At 45.5% G+C, this 18228-nt stretch overlaps 1 protein-coding gene across 1 annotated transcript in view; it reads left to right on the top strand.

The window, feature by feature from the left end:
* igfbp2a (insulin-like growth factor binding protein 2a) overlaps positions 1-4171 on the top strand; it is a 99583-nt gene extending 95412 nt beyond the window's left edge. The window contains exon 5 of the transcript XR_012098998.1: positions 61-4171. The gene's annotated coding sequence lies outside the window, so the exon portion shown is untranslated. The remainder of the gene's footprint in view (positions 1-60) is intronic.
* Positions 4172-18228: the final 14057 nt, after the last annotated feature.

Below are 18228 nucleotides of genomic sequence, written 5' to 3'. Positions count from 1 at the left end.
TATGCAGCACAGTGCTGCTTCCAAATCCTTACCCCGTTCTATTTGACCGTTCGTCTGCAGATGAAAGCCAGACGACAGACTTACTGAGGCTCCAAGGACTTGACCAAAGGATCTCCAGACCTGAGAGATGAATTGGGGACCCCAGGGAGAAATAATGTCCGAAGGAATCCCGTGAAGGCGGAAGGTGTGATGGACAAGAAGGTTGGCTGTTTCACGAGCTGTAGGGAGTTTGGGAAGGGCTACGAAATACACAGCTTTGGAGAAGCGGTCGACCACGGTGAGTACGGCAGTTTTCCCATGTGAAGGGGGTAGTCCCGTAATGAAAACCTGTGCCATGTGAGACCAAGGGTGGCTAGGAACAGGTAGAGGATGAAGCAATCCAGCAGGTGATCGGTGGGAGGCTTTTCCACAGGCACAAACAGAACAGGCAGAGACAAAGGAATGGGTGTCAGTGTCCATGGAGGGCCACCAGAACAGACAGAGTCCGATCGATTCCAGAATGGCAGGCGAAAGGAGACGTGTGCCCCCACTGGAGAACCTGAGACCATACTGAGTCAGGCACAAAGAGGCAATTGGAGGGTTCGTTGCCTGGGTCAGGTTGAGTCCGTTGAGCCTCTTTGACTATGGCCTCAATCTCCCAGGTGAGGGCAGCCACTACACAGGATGGTGGAAAGATGGTCTCGGGGTTGGGAAAACCCTCCTCGGAAATGTATTGACGGGAGAGAGCATCGGGCTTCCTGTTCTTGGACCCCAGATGACAGGTGAGTGTAAATCTGAACCGGCCAAAAAATAACGCCCAACGGGCTTGTTGGGAATTCAGGCATTTGGCGGTTTGGATGTATGTGAGGTTCTTGTGATCAATCCAGATGATAAACGGATGTTTCACTCCCTCCAGCCAGTGCCTCCACTCCTCCAAAGCAAGTTTGACTGCCAGTAACTCCTGGTTCCCTACGTCATAATTTTATTTGGCAGGGGACAGCCGGTGAGAAAAGAAGGCACAGGGATGAAGTTTTTGGTCAGGGCCTGAACGTTGGGAGAGGACCGCTCCCACCCCAGAGTTGGAGGTGTCGACCTCCACAATGAATTGACAAGAGGGGTCTGGTTGAACCAGCTTGGGAGCGGAGGTGAAATGCCTCTTCAGCTCCAAGAAGGCAGTGTCCGCTTTGGGGTCCCAGTGAAAAGGGGTCTTAGGAGAGGTGAGTCAAGTAAAAGGTGCTGCCACCTAGCTGTAATCCCTGATGAAACAACAATAAAAGTTTGAAAACCCCAGAAACCCCAGAAATTGCTGGAGTTGCTTGAGTGTCGTGGGTGTAGGCCACTCCGCCACCGCCCGGATCTTTTCGGGGTCCGCTGTCACTCGCCCGCTCTCGATGATGTACCCCAAGAAACTGACTGAAGGAACATGAAACTTGCACTTCTCAGCTTTTACGAATAGTTTGTTCTCCCAAAGCCTCTGCAGGACCTGACGGACATGGTGGGTGTGTTCCTGAAGACTGCTGGGGAAGATTAAGATGTCATCCAAATAGACAAACATGAAACAGTTAATAAAATCTCTAAGGACATTGTTTATCAGGGTTTAGAAAATGGCGGGAGCATTGGTGAGACCGAATGGCATGACCAGGTATTCAAAGTGACCAAGAGGGGTGTTGAACACTGTTTTCCACTCATCTCCCTCCCTTATCCTGAGGAGGTGGTAGGCACTTCGCAGGTCCAACTTGGAGAAGATGGTGGCTCCATGAAGTGGTTCGAAAGCAGTTGAGAAGGGGTAGAGGATATTTGTTCTTTATGGTTGTGCTATTTAGGCCTCAGTGGTCAATGCAGGGGCATAGTGAACCGTCCATCTTCCCCACAAAGAAGAAACCTGCGTCAACAGGGGAGGATGAGGGTCGGATAATGCCCGCCACGAGAGATTCATTTAAGTAAACCTCCAGTGCTTCCTTTTCTGGCCGGGACAGGTTACACAGCTGACTGGTGGGTAGGGGGGCTCCGGGGAGAAGGTCAATAGCACAATAATAAGAGTGGTGTGGAGGCAGGGAAAGAGCCCATTGTTTGCTGAACACCTCTCCCAGATCGTGGTACTCTGCTGGAACCTTGGATAGGTCGAGGGTTTCAGTGGCAGACAATGTCGCGGTGACTTTCACAGGGGAAAGGGCCGATTGAAGACAAGTGGAGCGACAGAACAGACTCCAGCTGGCTATCTTCCCAATGGACCAATCAATGTGGGGATTATGACGGCTTAACCCAGGGGTACCCAAGAATGATAGGAGCTTGAGGAGAGGAAATTAGGTTAAATTGTACCTGTTCCTGAAGGTTCCCAGAGAGAATAAGAGACAGGGGTGGTGTGCAGTGAGTAACTGGGGCCAGACATCTACCGTCCAGTGTCTGTGCTTCCAGAGGGGTACTCAATGGCTTCTGAGGAATTCCGGCTCAGGAAGCTATGTTTTCATCCAACAGGTTTCCCTCGGCACAGGAGTCCACTAGAGCTGACAGAGGCAGGGACTGGTGGTTATGACTTAAGGTAGCTTGGATCTGCATCCGGGTTCGGGTGACAGAAGGGAATGTTGTCTGGCTCACTAGGGTACTCCTTTCTACCGGTGAGCCCTTCCCTTTTGGCCGAAGGAAACAAGTTGCACGGAAGTGGCCAGACTGGCCGCAATAGAGGAACTTCCCCGATCTTAATCTCCTTAGTTGCTCTGTAGGGGAAACGCAGTTCCATCCCAGCTGCATTGGTTCCTCTCCTGGGGCGGTGGAAACGGCCGGGCTGGGAGCTATTCCAGGAGCAGGAGGAAGAGAGAGGCTTGTGCTGATGAGAGACAGTGCAGGTTGCCGTGGAGTGGCCAAAGGGGGTGGACGACCAGTTCTCTCCCTATGGCGTTCTCAAAGATGGTTGTCCAGCCTGGTGGCAAGGGAGATCAACGAATCCAGGCTGTCAGTGTCATCCCTTGCCGCCAACTCGTCCTTCACCATGTTGCTGAAGCCATTCCAGAATACCCCTTGGAGTGCCTCATCATTCTACCCACTAACGTCCGGAACTCCACAGAATACTTGGCGACACTGCAGGAGCCCTGACAGAGGGTGAATAGACGCTTAGTGGCATCTTACAGATGGGGTGGTCAAAGATCTTTTGCATCTCTGTGATAAAGATGGGGAATGAAGAGCAGATTTTTGGCTGATTATCCCAAATAGCCGCAGCCCACGCTAAGGCACTTCCCGGCAACAACCCCATGATGTAAGCTACCTTTGATTTGTCCTTGGTGTACCTGGATGACTGCTGATCGAACACCAAGGACCATTGCAGAAGGAAATCCCGGCACTTCTCCAAATTCCCAGTGTAGCGTTCTGGTTCAGTTATGTACGGCTCTCTTGGCGGGGGTGTTGCTGACACGTAGGGGGTTGCCACTACAGACTGTCTGGACTGATTTGACTGAGTTCCAGTACAGGATGGAGTAAGATTAGTGGATACATGGTCCACCTGGTCACCGATCTTCGTTATGTTAGCAGACAGAGAACCGAAGTTCTCCACGACATCCTGGAAGAGTTGATCGTGCAGACCCAGTAGGGAGCCCTGGCTGGCGAGGGCTTGTTGCAGGGTCTTCATGTCTGCTGGGCTCATAGTGGCCGGTTTGTTCTGTTGCAAGGTGTGAAGGAAGCAAACCCAAGTGCAGGACACAGGCACGGAGATTGTGTTTGGATGCTTACACGGGTAAACGCCGAACAGCAAACAGGAGGGATCTTGATACGGAGCCCTGATATGGAACCTTGACTCAGAGAGACGGGGTCTCATAGGTAAACCTTGAAACTGGAGCTAAACTTAGAACAAATGGTTCTAAGCGGTCGGAAAATGTAGTTATCTCACAGGAAGAAGACCAACGAACTGGCAACTAGTGGCTGTGACACCAGAGTTCTTATACTGCAGTTCTAGATGGAAAGCAGGTGTATTGTCATCAAAGTGAATTAGAAGTCATTGGGAAATAAATGGTTGGAACTGTGGCACAATCAACAGAAATTAGGAGCAGGATAGGGAAGAAACGATCGGGACCATGACACATCCAGGAGGTCGTTAAGCAAAGAATTCATGGGAATGGCTTCCTGGATTCAGAATTGTTTTGTGGTTGTAGATGGAGAATATCCTGGCAGTGACGTGGGTCTTTGACTATGTCAGCTGAGAATCGGAATCAGGTTTAATATCACCGGCATACTTATGTCATGAAATTTGTTGTCCTTGCGACAGCAGTACATAAAAATAGAAAATAAAACTTGAATAATAGACTGCCCCCATATTGGAAACACCCTCTCCTCATCCACTCTGTATAGTTTATAGGTTTCAATGGGATTACCACTCTGTGTTCTAAAAAACATACCCAGGGCCATCAAATGCTCCTCCTATGTTAACCCTTTCATTCCTGGGATCATTCTCATGAACCTCCTCTGGATCGTCTCCAATGCCAGCACATCCTTTCTTAGATAAAGGGACCAAAATTTCTCACAATACTCCAAGCTGCAGCATTACATCCTTGCTTTTAGCTCTTAGTCCCCCAGAATCGAATGCTAGCATAGGATGCCACGGTGGTGTGGTGGTTAGTGTGAACCTGTTGCAGCTCAGGGTATCGGAGTTCAGTGTCCGTTTCCGGACCTGTCTGAACGTCCTCCCGTGGGATCCAAAGGTGTTGCTCTGGGAGCTCCAGTTTCCTCCCACAGTCCAAAGACGTACTAGGTAGGTTAATTGTTCATTGTAAAGTGTCCCGTGAATAGCTTAAGGATAATTGGGGTTGTCAGGGCTTACTGGGTGGGATGTTCAAAGGGCTGGATGGGCTGTATCACTAAATAAATAAATACAAATTAAAATGAACATTGCATTTGCCTTTGGACCATGGATAGTTCCATTTTCTGATGGAATCCATGCCTATAACTGTGATCAAAGTCTACTGAACAGAATGAACCAACTGTTGAAATATCTGGCACGGCTCATCCATTGATCTGTCCCTGAGCCTGCTTAGGCCATCCACCTCAGACAACTCCACCCTCACACCTGTGTCACTGCCCGTCTGTAAGCTGAGGTCACTGCTCTGGACCTGGGTGTTTGCCTTCAAGCTTTATGTGAAGTTCTACAATACTGAGATCACTACTCAGCACGGATCCTACATCATATCATCTTTTATTCATCCCATCTCATTACCCGTGAGCAAGTTTAAATAGCCTGCTGCTAGTTAGGTCTAGGAAACTGCTGCTCTAGGAACCACTCCCTGATACACTCCACAACTTCTTCATCATTTCCATAGCATAGCAGTCAGTACAACGCTTTACGGTGCTAGTGATCGGGGTTCGATTCCCGCCACTGTGTAAGGAGTTTATACCTTCTCCTTGTGACCACACGTTTCCTCCAGTTTCCTCCCATACTCCAAAGATGTATAGTTTAGTGAGGGTAGTAAATTGTGGGCATGCTGGGAAGAGTGGAAACACTTGTGGGCTGCCCCCAGCACACCCTTGGACTGTGTTGTTGGTTGATACAAAACAACACATTTCACTATTTGTTTTGAAGTTTCAATGCATACATGACAAATCAAGCTAACCTTTAATCTTTATTTCCCACTTATCCAATCAATATATAGATGAAAATCGCTCATGACCATGAAAGTTGTGCCTGGGGCAATCTGCTAAGAGTGGTGGGAGAGGCAGATACATTAGGGACATTTCAAGTGAGTTTTAGTAAAATTGATGGCTACAGGTTCCATATGAGGGGAGGGATTGATTGATCATGAGGTAGGTCAAAAGTTTGGCACAACATCATGGGCCAAATGTCCTATGTTCTTGAGAGACTCTTAGATAGGTACATGGATGAAAGAAAAATGGAGGGCTGTAGGCTGTGTAGGAGGGAAAGGATTGATTGATTATGGAGTAGGTTAATTTTTGGTTAGCACAACATTGTTGTCTGAAGGGCCTCTACTGTTTTATGTTGCTGAACAGTGCTGATGAAGGATCTCCACCCGAAACACTGACTGTTTATTCCTTTCCATAGATGCAGTCTGACCCGCTGAGTTCCTCCTGCATCTTGTGAGTTTTACCCTGGATTTCCAGCATCTGCAGAAACTCCTGAGTTTACGATTTGCTGTTCTACGTTAGTTCCCTTCTCACCTGGCTTTATCATTTCACCACTTTGTCCAGCATTCGGGAGCTTGTAAACCACTCACACCCGTGTCTTCTTTCCTCTGCTGGGCATTATTTCCACTGAAGATGATTCACATTAGCATCTCCTGCCTTTCTATCATGACTCACCGTCACACAAGTAGATCGGTCCTTACAGATTTACTGAACTCTTCTCCAAATGGGCACTCCCGCAGAATAGTTGACAGCTTTCAACCCAATTCCTCATCCTTTCCATAAACGTCAATCCTTTGGTTATAATGTAATTTGAAACATTCTCCTTCTTTGGACCGGAATCATGGCAAGGAAATTGAAGCCATTCTTCTACATCGTTGCCCATCCAAAAACAAAAACCCGCCTTACATGTCAAAATCAGATCATCACACTTTGAAAGAAGTGTTAAGAAAAATGATCACATCCAGAGTCACAGAGTTAACCTTTGATTTGGACTGTAGACAGCCTGAGGAACAGATGAGAAAAGTAACGTTGGTGCTGTGTGAGGTTCGAACTGCAAGGGAACTACACGTGTAACATCCTCAGGGGGGGTCAGGGACACTGAGTCACTGCAATAAAGACAAGCATCAGTTACATTTGGAACCTGTTTAAATACTTACACTTAATAACAATATGTTTTTAATTTTATAACGAGGGAAACAAAATTAATTTTAAAATAATAACATTTTTTGAGAAGTATTAAAACATCAGGCCTAAAGCCCGCAGATCACAAAAGCTCACTAGTGTTTCTACTTCCTCAGGAGGGTAAGCAAATTCAGGATGTCTCCTATGATCCTGGTGGTGTAGTGGCATCAGCACCGGACTTCGGAGTGAAGGCTCCCGAGTTCGAATCCAGCCGGCCCCCTTGCACGCTTTCCATCCGTGCTGGGTTGAGCATCGAGCTAGCAACTCAGCCTGCTAAAGAAACGTCGTCACAACGGCGTCCCGATGACTCCTCTCGGAGTTAAGGGCTTTCCTCTTCTTCTTCTTCCTATGATCTTTGTCGGAGTACGTGTCTAACTTACTCACACTTCGAAAGCCACTCCCCTTGTGGTAAGTGGGGCTTAGCCCATGTAAAGAGCATTGCAACTCCTTCCATTTAGCTGATGACAACATGGCCCCAATGGAATTTAAATTTAGCATGCGGTAACAGCGCGACCTCTTTTCGCTCTCCGGGTCATCGCGGGCTGATCGGTAGTGCATAAGAACAATAAGTAGTGGAGGTGTGCTGCAACAAAGAGTGCCCGTGCATGTATTTGAGATAAGTATTTGCCACAGTGTGCACGCTTAGTGTCTGTCTTGTCCTGACACTTCGGGCACTCCGTTTAGATAAACATTTGTAACTGAGTGTAGCTTGAAGGTCTTACTGAATGTTCAGTGTCTGTCTTGTCCTGTAAATAAATAGTTAACCTACTTACCACTCAGCAAATCCATGAACCTGATTTCTCAGAATGACCCTCACCAATTTTTATTAATGCATTGTATAGAAAGCATCTTATCCAGGTGCATCATGGCTTGGTATGGTGTCAAGGACCTGCACAGAGTTGTCCACACAGCTTAGAACATCACAAAAAACAGCCTCCCCTCCACTAGACTATACAGAGCATGCAAATATTTGTATGGACAGAACTCAATTAACTTTGTGTGTGGTAGGTCACATCGAACCAATCTTATAGAGTTTTTTAAGGAGGTTTACCAGTAGAGTTGATGAAGGAAAGACCGTGGATGTTGTCTACATGGAATTTGACAAGGCTTTCGACAAAGTCCTGCCTAGGAGGCAGATTTGGAACATTCAATCAATCACTCGGTACTCAGGATGAGCTAGCGAAAATAGGATATGACTTTATTTCCTCTACCAAAGTGCATAACCACAAACTTCCCTAGTCTGTATTCTGTCTGCCATTCCAGAATCTAGTGATTCTTAAAAGATCATTACTAATGCCTCCACAATCTCTTCAACCACCTTTTTCTACACCTGGGGTATAGACCATCTGGCCTTCAGACCTTTCAGCTTCCCAAGCACCTTCTCCTTCGTAATAGCAACTACACTCGCTTCTGGTCTCAACACTCTCAGACCTCTGGCACACTGCACAGTGAAGCCTGATGCAAAATAGCAATCAAGTTCACCTGCCATTTCTTTGTTCCCCATTACTACCTCTCCAGCATCATTTTCCAGTTGTCTGACATCCACTCTCACCTCTCTTTTACTCTGTATATATCCATAAAAAACTTATGCTATCCTCTTTTATATTATTGGCTAGCTTACCTTCATTATTTCATCTTTTCTCTCCTTATAGCTTTTTCAAGTCAAGTCAAGTCACTTTCATTGTCATTTCGACCGTAACTGCTGGTACAGTACATAGTAAAAATGAGACAATGTTTTTTTCAGGACCATGGTGTTACATGACACAGTACAAAAATTAGACTGAACTACGTAAAAAACAACACAGAAAAAAACTACACTAGACTACAGACCTACCCAGGATGCTGTGCAGGCATTACAATAAATAATAAACAAGACAAAAGAGCAGTAAGTTGGTGTCAGTCCAGGCTCAGGGTATTGAGGAGTCTGATAGCTTGGGGGAAGAAACTGTTACATAGTCTGGTCGTGACAGCCAGAATGCTTCGGTGCCAACTTTTAGTTGCAACTTGTTGGTTTTTAAAAACTTCCCAATCCTCTAACTTCCCACTAATTTTTATAATATTGTTTGCCCTCTCTGCTGCTTTTATGCTGCTTTAGACTTCTCTTGTCAGACACTATTGTCTCATCCTCCCTTTAGAATACTTTTTCATCTTCAGGATGTACGCTTCCTATCCTGCACCTTCCGAATTACCCCCAGAATCTCCAGCCATTGCTGTTCTGCCATCACCCCCGATAGTGTCCCCTTCCAATCAACTTTGGGTAGCTCTTGGCTCCCTTCTTGGTATGTACAGAACTGCTTAGCTGTGTTGGTCGAAGAAGCTGATACTGTGCTGTCCAATTCTATAAGGGGCAAGACTAATCCCACTGTTCCGGGTACCAGAAGCCCATCCTGAGGTCTGGGCTGCAGTTCCAACCTCCCCGAGCCCCTCTGTTTGATGCCGTGGTGGAAGGTTTCATCCCATGTGGAGCTGGAGGTCACAGGGATTGGGAGCTAGTTTAGATTGCATCTGCATCCTTGACTTACTAATTGGGAGACCTCAGTCAGTGTGGATTGGAAATAATATCTCCTTCTCACAGACAATCAATACTGCATGTCAAGGATGCCCACTGCTTTAACTCTCTGTACCCCCATGACTGTGTTGCTAGATACAGTGTAAATTCCATCTATAAATTCAACAATGACACAACTATTGTTGGCTGAATTTCAGATGGTGATAAGGAAGCGTGGAGGACTGAGATAGATCAGCTGGTTGAGTCAACAACAACCTTGTACTCTATGTTAGTAAGACCAAGGGATTGATTGTGGACTTCAGGAAGAGGAAGTCAAGGAAACACACACCAGTTCTCATCGAGGGATCAGCAGTGGAAAGGGTGAGCAGTTTCAAGTGCCCGGGTGTCAACAATTCTGAAGATCTATCCTGAGCACATTAGGAGTTGGAGGAGCTTTGGTATGTCACCAAAGACTCTAACAAATTCCTACAGATGTATTGAGAGAATCCTGACTGGTTGCATCACCATCTTGAGTGGAGGGGCCACTGCACAGGATCAGAAAAAGCTGCAGAGGGTTATAAACTCAGCCAGCTCCATCACAGGCACTCGCCTCCCCAGCATCGAGGACTCCTTCAAAAGGCGACGTCTCAAGAAGTAGCATCCATCATTAAGGACACACATCACCCAGGACAGGTCCTCTTCTCATTCCTACCATCAGTTGGGAGGTACCGGAGCCTGAGGATAAACTCTCAACGTTTTAGGAACAGCTTCTTCACATCCATGATCAGACTTATGAATGGACAGTGAATGAACCCATGTACATTACTATTTTTGCTCTCATTTTGCGCCGTCTATTTATTTCCCATTGTAATTTATGGTATATTTTGCACTGTACCCTTGTAGCAAAACAACAAATTTCATGACATGTCAGTGATAATAAACCTGATTCTGATTCTGAAGTCAGGGATTCCTGTAGATCATTCTTCCCCTGTGCGAGGCTGCTTTAAGCCCGGGTGTGGGCTTGCTGAGGGGATTTCCCCCACCCCCGGATTCATACCACAGTAAACCACAGAGCAGGAAAAACAGGATCGTCAGAGGTATCTGCACAGCAAGTCATGTTGTGTTTGTTACAACACATGCTGAGACACGCACTCCACAGCTGGCTGCACCTGTGATTACATGGACACAGTTACCTGTAGTTAGACAAGGTACTCAGGTGGATGTACCTGTGGTTTGAGTCAGGGCACAGCAATATATACCTGCAGTTACAAGGTGCACATTTGTCTGTCCTTCCTCACACACTCTCTACACTTTGCACCTACCATTACACCAAACGAACCATCCTCTGACCTCTCTGGCTCCCACCCCTTGCTAACGTAGTTTAAACCCTCCCCAACAGTTCCAGCAAATCTGCCCACAAGGACACTGGTTCCCCTTGGGTTCAGGTGTACCCGTCCTTTGTGTACAGGTCATAACCTTCTCCAGAAGAGATCCCAATGACCCAGAAATCTGAAACACTGCTTCCTGCACCAAATCCTCAGCTGCTGGTTCATCTGCCAGATCATCCTATTCTTACCCACACTTGCAGGTGGCACAGAGAGCAATCCAGAGATTACTACCCTTGAGGTCCCGCTTTTTGGTTTTCTACCTAACTCCCTATAGTCTCTCTTGAGGAACTCCTTCTTTTTCTTACCCAAGTCATTGGTACCAACGTGCACCATGACTTCCGCTATTCACCCTCCCACTTTAGAATGTTGTTGAACCCTGACCCTGGCACCTCGAAGGCAGCCTACCATTCAGGAATCTCATTTTCGTCCACAGCATCTCATGTTTGTTCTCCTAAACAATGAGTTGATGATGAAGGTAGAGCTGTGGATGATGTTTTCATGGTTTGTAGTAAGGTGTTTGATATCCCTTCTGGTGGGCTCATCCAGACGATTCAGATGGATGGTATCCATGGTGACTTGACCATTTGAACTCAGCATTGACTTGTCCATAGAAGACAGAGAGTATTAGTTGATGGGACTTATTCTGACTGGAGGTCTGTGACCAGTGGTGTTCTGAGGAATTGAGTTCAAGTGTAGGGAAGTTATATTGCAGCTTATACCGCATCTGGAGTATTGCTTTCATTTCTGGTCGCCCCATTATAGGAAGGATGTGGAAGCTTTGGAGAGGGTGTAGAAGAGGTTGACCAGGATGCTGCCTGGATTAGAGGGTGTGTGCTACAAGGAAAGGCTGAACAAACTGTGGTTCTTTTCTCTGGAATGGCGTAGGTTGAGGGGTTCATAAGATTATGAGGGGCATAGATTGACAACCAGTAACTTTCTCCCAGGGTTGAAATGTCTAATATTAGAGGGCAGGAATTTAAGATGAGAGGGGATAGTTCAATGGAGGTGTGTGGAACAAGTGATTTGCCACAGTGAATGGGGGTATTAATATTAGTATTGGTTTATTATTGTCACAAACAGTAAAATTCTTGCCTCGCAATTGTGATTACAGATAGATCACTACACAGTGCATTGGGGTAGGACAAGGTGAAACAATAAAAATGCAGAATAGAATGACAGCTACAGAGAAAGTGCAGGAAAACAATGAAGAGCACGATCATAATGAGGTAGACTATGAGATCAAGAGTCCTTCTTATCAGACTAGGGAACTGTTCTATAACAGTGGGGTGGAAGTCTGATGGTAGGTGCTTAGGGGAGACCGAGAGAATGTCTGGGGTTGGGTGGGGTCTTTGATTAAGCTGGCTGCTTTACTGAGGCAGTGGGGAAGTGTAGACAGGGTCTGTGGAGGGGAGACTGGTTTCTGTGATGTGTCCACAACTCTCTGCAGTTTCTCGTGGTTACACCCTGAGCAGTTGCCGTGATGATCTAGATATTGTGCATCAATAAAAATTGGTAAGGGCCGAATTTGTATAGCCTCCTGAGGAAGTAGAGGCCGGTCTTGTGATATTTCTTGACCCTGACATCGGTATGTTGGACCAGGACAGAGTTTTGGTGATATGTGTAGCTGGAATGCACTGCTAGGGGAGGCAATTATGAAGGGTTGTTTTAAGGAGCTCTTACTTGGGCATGTGGATGTGCAGGGGGAACGCAGGAAGAAGTGCATCTGATTACTCTTTTAATGAATCAGCACAACACTGTGGGCCGAAGGGCCTGTCCTGTACTAAGTTCCTGGAGGTACAGAAGCCCGAAGTCCCACAAGAACTGCAAGTTCACTTCAATCATTTGGTTCTTGAACCAAAATTGACACAACCCTAATCACTACAGTTTAGCAACACTGTGAGCCACTTTGGTCATTTTGCTCTAAAATGCTTATTTTACTTTAATTGTGTTCTTTTGTTGCAAGGATTGTGACTAGTACAGGCCCTTCAGCCCACAATATCGTGCCAACCCTTTAACCTCCTGCAAGATCAATCAAACCCTTCTGTCCTACATATCATGGTTCTCTATTTTTTCTATCATTCATATGCCCTAGCTAAGAGTTTCTTAAATATCCCTAATATATCTGTCTTTACCACCACCCCTTGCAGCACCCACCACTCTGTGCAAAATATCTACTACTGACATCTCTCTCTACACTTTATTCCATTTCTCTTAAATTTATGCCCCATTTTGTTAGCCATTTCTGCCCTGAAAAAAATACCTCAGTCTGTTCATGCCTCTTATCGGTCCTTTGTACACCACTGCCAAGTCACCCTCCCGATCCTCCTTTGCACCAAACAGAAAATTCCTAGCTCACTCAGACTTTTCTTATGATGTCCCTCTCTAATCCAGGCAATATTGGTGTAAGTCTCCTCTGCATCCTTTCTAAAACTTCCACGTTCTTCCTTTAATGAGGCAATCAGAAATGAGCACAAGCAGTAGTTCAAGTCACTGGCATGTATGCTTGAGTTTATGAGAGATGAGGGGGTGACCACATTTAAATATACAATATCCTAAAGGCACGGCAGGGTAGATATTAATATGTATTGAATAGCGTGAATCACCAAGGGACATATTTACAGAATAAAACCCAGTCATTTAAAATTGAGGTTGTGTGGAACTGTCTTCTCTCAGAGGGAGTCGATCCCAGTTCTCTACCACTGAGGTGGGGATTGAGTATATTTAGGGTGCAGATAGATAAATGTTTGAAAGTTCGAGGAACTGAGGGTAACAAGTAATCTGCTGGAGGAATTTAGTGGCTGAGCAGAATCTGTAGGGGGAAAAGGAATTGTCGATGATTCAGATCAAAACTTTGCCTCAGGAATGAGGGACCTGAGGGTTCCAGAGATCTGGGGGAGGGAGAGAGAGAGGGAGGGAGAGAGAGAGAGAGAGAGAGAGAGAAGAGAGAGAGAGAGGAGGGAGAGAGAGAGAGAGAGAGAGAGAGTGAGAGAGAGAGAGAGAGAGAGAGAGAGAGAGAGAGAGAGAGGGAGAGAGAGAGAGAGGAGAGAGAGGAGAGAGGAGAGAGAGAGAGAGAGAGAGAGAGAGAGAGCAGTGTAGATCAGCTGTGGTCTCACAATGAGCGGTGGGACAGATGGAATTAATAAAAGATGTTATGATGCAGGATCCATGTGTGAGTAGTGATCTTAGTATTGTAGAACTTCACCATAAAGCTTGAAGGCAAACACCTGGGTCCAGAGCAGTGACCTCAGCTTACAGACGGGCAGTGACACAGGTGTGAGGGTGGAGTACGAGGGTGCGGGTACAGGCTAAACAAGGTTCAGCAGCAGATCAGAGGGTGAGCCATTCCAGAATGTTGTATCGGAAGCTCATTTATGCTTGCAGTAACCTGTTTGCTCAGAGTTCAGGGGATGGAGCCTGGCTCTCCATGCTATGAGAGGATGTTTCCTATTTAAGTAAATGGACATCTACTTGGAGTGTTGTGGATATCATAATCCACTATTATGTCCACTTGGAATATTATTAATAGTCCTAGACCCTTTATATAATACAAAATAAGCTGGCATTGCAGAAAATACAGAGGAAGTTCTTGAGAATGATTCCAGCAATGAAAGAGTTAATGTATGAGGAACATTTAACGGCTCTGGGCCCATACTCATTGGAGTTTATAAGAATGAAGAGGGATCTCATTGAAACCTATTTCACCTCGACAGGGTGGATGTGGAGAGAATGTTCTCTATAACAGGTGAGTCTAGGACCAAAGGGCCCAGCCTCAGAATAGAAGAGGACATCCACTTAGACCAGAAATGCAGAAGAATGGGGCTGAGAGGGATAATAAATCAGCCATGATTGAATGATGGAGCAGACTTGATGGGCTGAATGGCCTAATTCTGCTCTTGTGTCTTATTGCCTAATGTTTCAACAGCTGGTTCATTATGCTCAGCAGACACTGATCTTAACTCCAGAGATGGACTCCATCGGAAAGTGAAACCATCAGTGGTCCAAAGGCACTGCTAGTGTTCATTATGAGACGACGAGATATAAAAGCAAGGATGTAATGCTGAGGCTTTATAAGGCGTTGGCCAAGCTGCATTTGGAATATTGTAAGCAGTTTTGGGCACAGTTTCTAAGACGTGCTGGTCATACAATCATAGAATCCTAGAAAAGTACAGTACAGAAATAGGCCCTTCAGCCCATCCAGTCCATTTAAACTACCCCTTCCTATCGACCTGCACCAGGACCATAGCCCTCCATACACCTCCTATCCATGCACCTCCCCAAACTTCCCTTAAATATTGAAATCAAGCTTGTATGCACTACTTGTGCTGACAGCTCATTCCACACTCTCACAACCCTCTAAGTGAAAGAGGTCTCCCTTCACGTTCCCCTTAAACTTCTCACCTTTCGCCATGAGCTCTTGTTGTAATCCCATCCAGCCTCAGTGGAAAAGGCCTGCTTGCATTTACCCCGGCTGTAACTGTCATTATTTTGAATACCTCTATCAATTCTCCCCTCAATCTTCTACATTCCAAGGAATAAAGTCCTAACCTATTCAATCTTTCCTTATAACTTGGGTCCTCTGCTCTCGGCAATATCCTCGTTAACTTTCTTTGTACTTTTTCAACCTTATTTACATTTTTCCTATAGGTAGGTGACCAAAACTGCACACCAACTCCAAATTAGGCCTCACCAACATCTTGTACAACTTCAATAAAATACTCTGTCACCTGTACTCAGTACTTTAATCCATGAAGGCATTTGTACCGAAAGCGTTCTTTACAACCCCTGTGCCACCACTTTCAATGAGCTATGGACCAGTATTCCCAGATCCCTTTGTTCTACTGCTCTCTTCAGTACCCTACCATTCACTGTGTGTTACATACCCTGATTGTTCCTAACAAAGTGCAACACCTCATTCTTGCCTGCATTAAATTCCATCTGCCATTTCTCAGCCCTCTTTTCCAGCTGGCCCAGATCCCACTGCAAGCTCTGATAATCTTCATCACTGTTCACTACACACCCAATCTTGGTGTCATCTGCAAATCTGCTGATCCAGTTAAGCAAATTATCATCCAAATCTTTGATATAGATAACAAATAACAATGGACCCAGCACTGATCTCTGTGGCACTCCATAGTCACAGACCTCCAGCCTGAGAGACAACCATCTACTATCACTCTCTGGCTTCTCCCACAAAGCCAGTGTCTAATCCAATTTATTACCCCATCTTGAAAGCTGAGCATCTGAACCTTCTTGACCAACTTCCCACATGGGACCTTGTCAAATGTCTTGCTAAAGTCCAAGTAGACAACATCCACTACCTTGCCTTCATCAACTTCCCTGGTAACTTCCTCAAAATACTCTACAAGACTGGTTAGACATGACCTACCATGCACAAAGCCAACACAAAGTACACTGCAGATGCTGGGCTCAAAGCAACACATACAACAAGCTGGAGGACCTCAGCAGGTCGGGCAGTATCCATGGAAACGAGTAGTCAACGTTTCGGGCTGAGACCCTTTGTCATGACACACAAAGCCATGTTGACAATCCCTAATCCAGGGGTGTCAAACTCATTTTAGGTCACGGGCCGGATTGAGCAAAATGCAGCTTCATGCAGGCCGGATCAGTCGGACGCGTGCAAACGCAGCTTTCATTGCCTCCGTTTTTTCAGCCTGCTCTCATGTGTCTCAGTCTCTGCTATAACTACAAAGTGTTTCACTTTACAAATTCCGTTTCTTATGAAGAAGACTGCCGAGCAAGACTGCCGAATAAACACTAAAAAACCCTGAAAACCTGGTACCTGAATAAACTCAGCATTAGCCATATCATACGCCATAGGCGCTTCGATTACTGGGGCCAGCTTTAATAGTAATTAGATATTATCTCGCGGGCCAAAGATAATTCCACCGCGGGCCGGATTTGGCCTGCGGGCCTTGAGTTTGACATATATGCCCTAATCAGTCCATGTCTATACTTATATATCAGGTCCCTTAGAATACCTTTCAATAACTTTCCCACTACTGGCTCACCGGCCTGTAATTTCCTGGTTTGTTTTCAGTGCTTTTCTTAAACAGTGGAACAAGTTTAGTTATCCTCCAATCCTCTGGTACCTCACCTGTCACTAAGGATGATTTAAATATCTCTACCAAGGCCCCTGCAATTTCTGCACTTGCCTCCCACAAGATCTGAGGGAATACATTGGCAGGCCCTGGAGATTTGTCCACCCTAATTTGCTTCAATACAGCAACACCTCCTCCGCTGTAGTCAGTATCGAGTCCATGACCTTGCTTCTGCTTTGCCTCACTTACACAGACTCCGTGTCTGTTTCCCAATTAAATACAGATGTAAATAACCCATTTAAGGTCTTTCCCATCTCGTTTGGGTCCAGGCACAGATTACCATTCTGATCTTCCAGGGGACCAATTTTGTCCCTCGCAATCATTTTGTTCTTAACGTATCTGTAGAATCCCTTAGGATTCTCCTTCACCTTGTCTGCTACAGAAACTTCATGTCTTCTTTTAACAATCCTGATTTCTTTCTTTAAGTGTTTGCTAGCATTTATCATACTCTGTCAGTACCTCATTTGTTTCTACCTGCCTATACCTGTCATGCATCTCCCTTTTTTCTTAACCAAACCCTCAATATCTCTTGAAAATCAATGTTCCCTAAACCTGTTATCTTTAATTCTGACAGGCACATACGAGCTTTGTGTTCACAAAATTTCACTTTTGAAGGCATTCCACTTACCAAGTACATCTTTGCCAGCAAGCAGCCTGTCGCAATCTATACTTGCCAGAACCCTTTTGATAACATCAAAATTGGCTTTTCTCCAACTTAGAATTCAACCTGCAGACTTGACCATTTTTATTCCATATTTACTTTGAAACTAATGGCATTATGATCACTGGATGCAAAGTGTTCCCCTACACAAACCACTGTCAGCCGCCCTGTCTCATTCCCCAATAGGAGATCAAGTACAGCACACTCTCTTGTTGGAACTTCTATGTTCTGATTAAGGAAACTTTCCTGAACGCATTTGACATACTCTATCCCATCTAGTCCTTTTACAGTATGGGAGTCCCAGCTAATACTTGGAAAGTTAAATCACCTACTATATCAACCTTATGTTTTTTTGCAACAGTCTACGATCTCTATAACCATTTGTTCCTCTAAATCCCGCAGACTGCAGGGTGGTCTATAATATTGCCCCATTAACATACAGTAAGTCCCCAGGTTAAGAACGTCCGAATTATGGACAACTCGTACTTACGAATGCACTGCTGGTGATGCATCAAAGAAAAGGAAAACAATCACGATTGAAAATGAATTGGAAATAATAAAGCAATCGGAAAGAGGTGAAATGCCATTGGTCATTGGAAAAGCGTTAGGCTACAGTCAGTAAACAATCGGAACAATTTAAAAGGATGAAGTGAAAACAATGGAGCATATGAAAGGCCCTGCCCCAATGAAAGCTACAATTATTACTAAGCAATGCAATGGTTTAATTATTGAACTGGAAAGGCTATTGAAAATTTGGTTAGTCGATCAAAATCATTATTTAAGATGGCGCCA

The sequence above is a fragment of the Hemitrygon akajei genome, chromosome 5, assembly GCF_048418815.1.
Source record: "Hemitrygon akajei chromosome 5, sHemAka1.3, whole genome shotgun sequence".
Classification (NCBI taxonomy): Eukaryota; Metazoa; Chordata; class Chondrichthyes; order Myliobatiformes; family Dasyatidae; genus Hemitrygon; species Hemitrygon akajei.
Note: the sequence above shows the minus strand (reverse complement) of the source record. Positions and strands in the feature narration are given on the sequence as shown.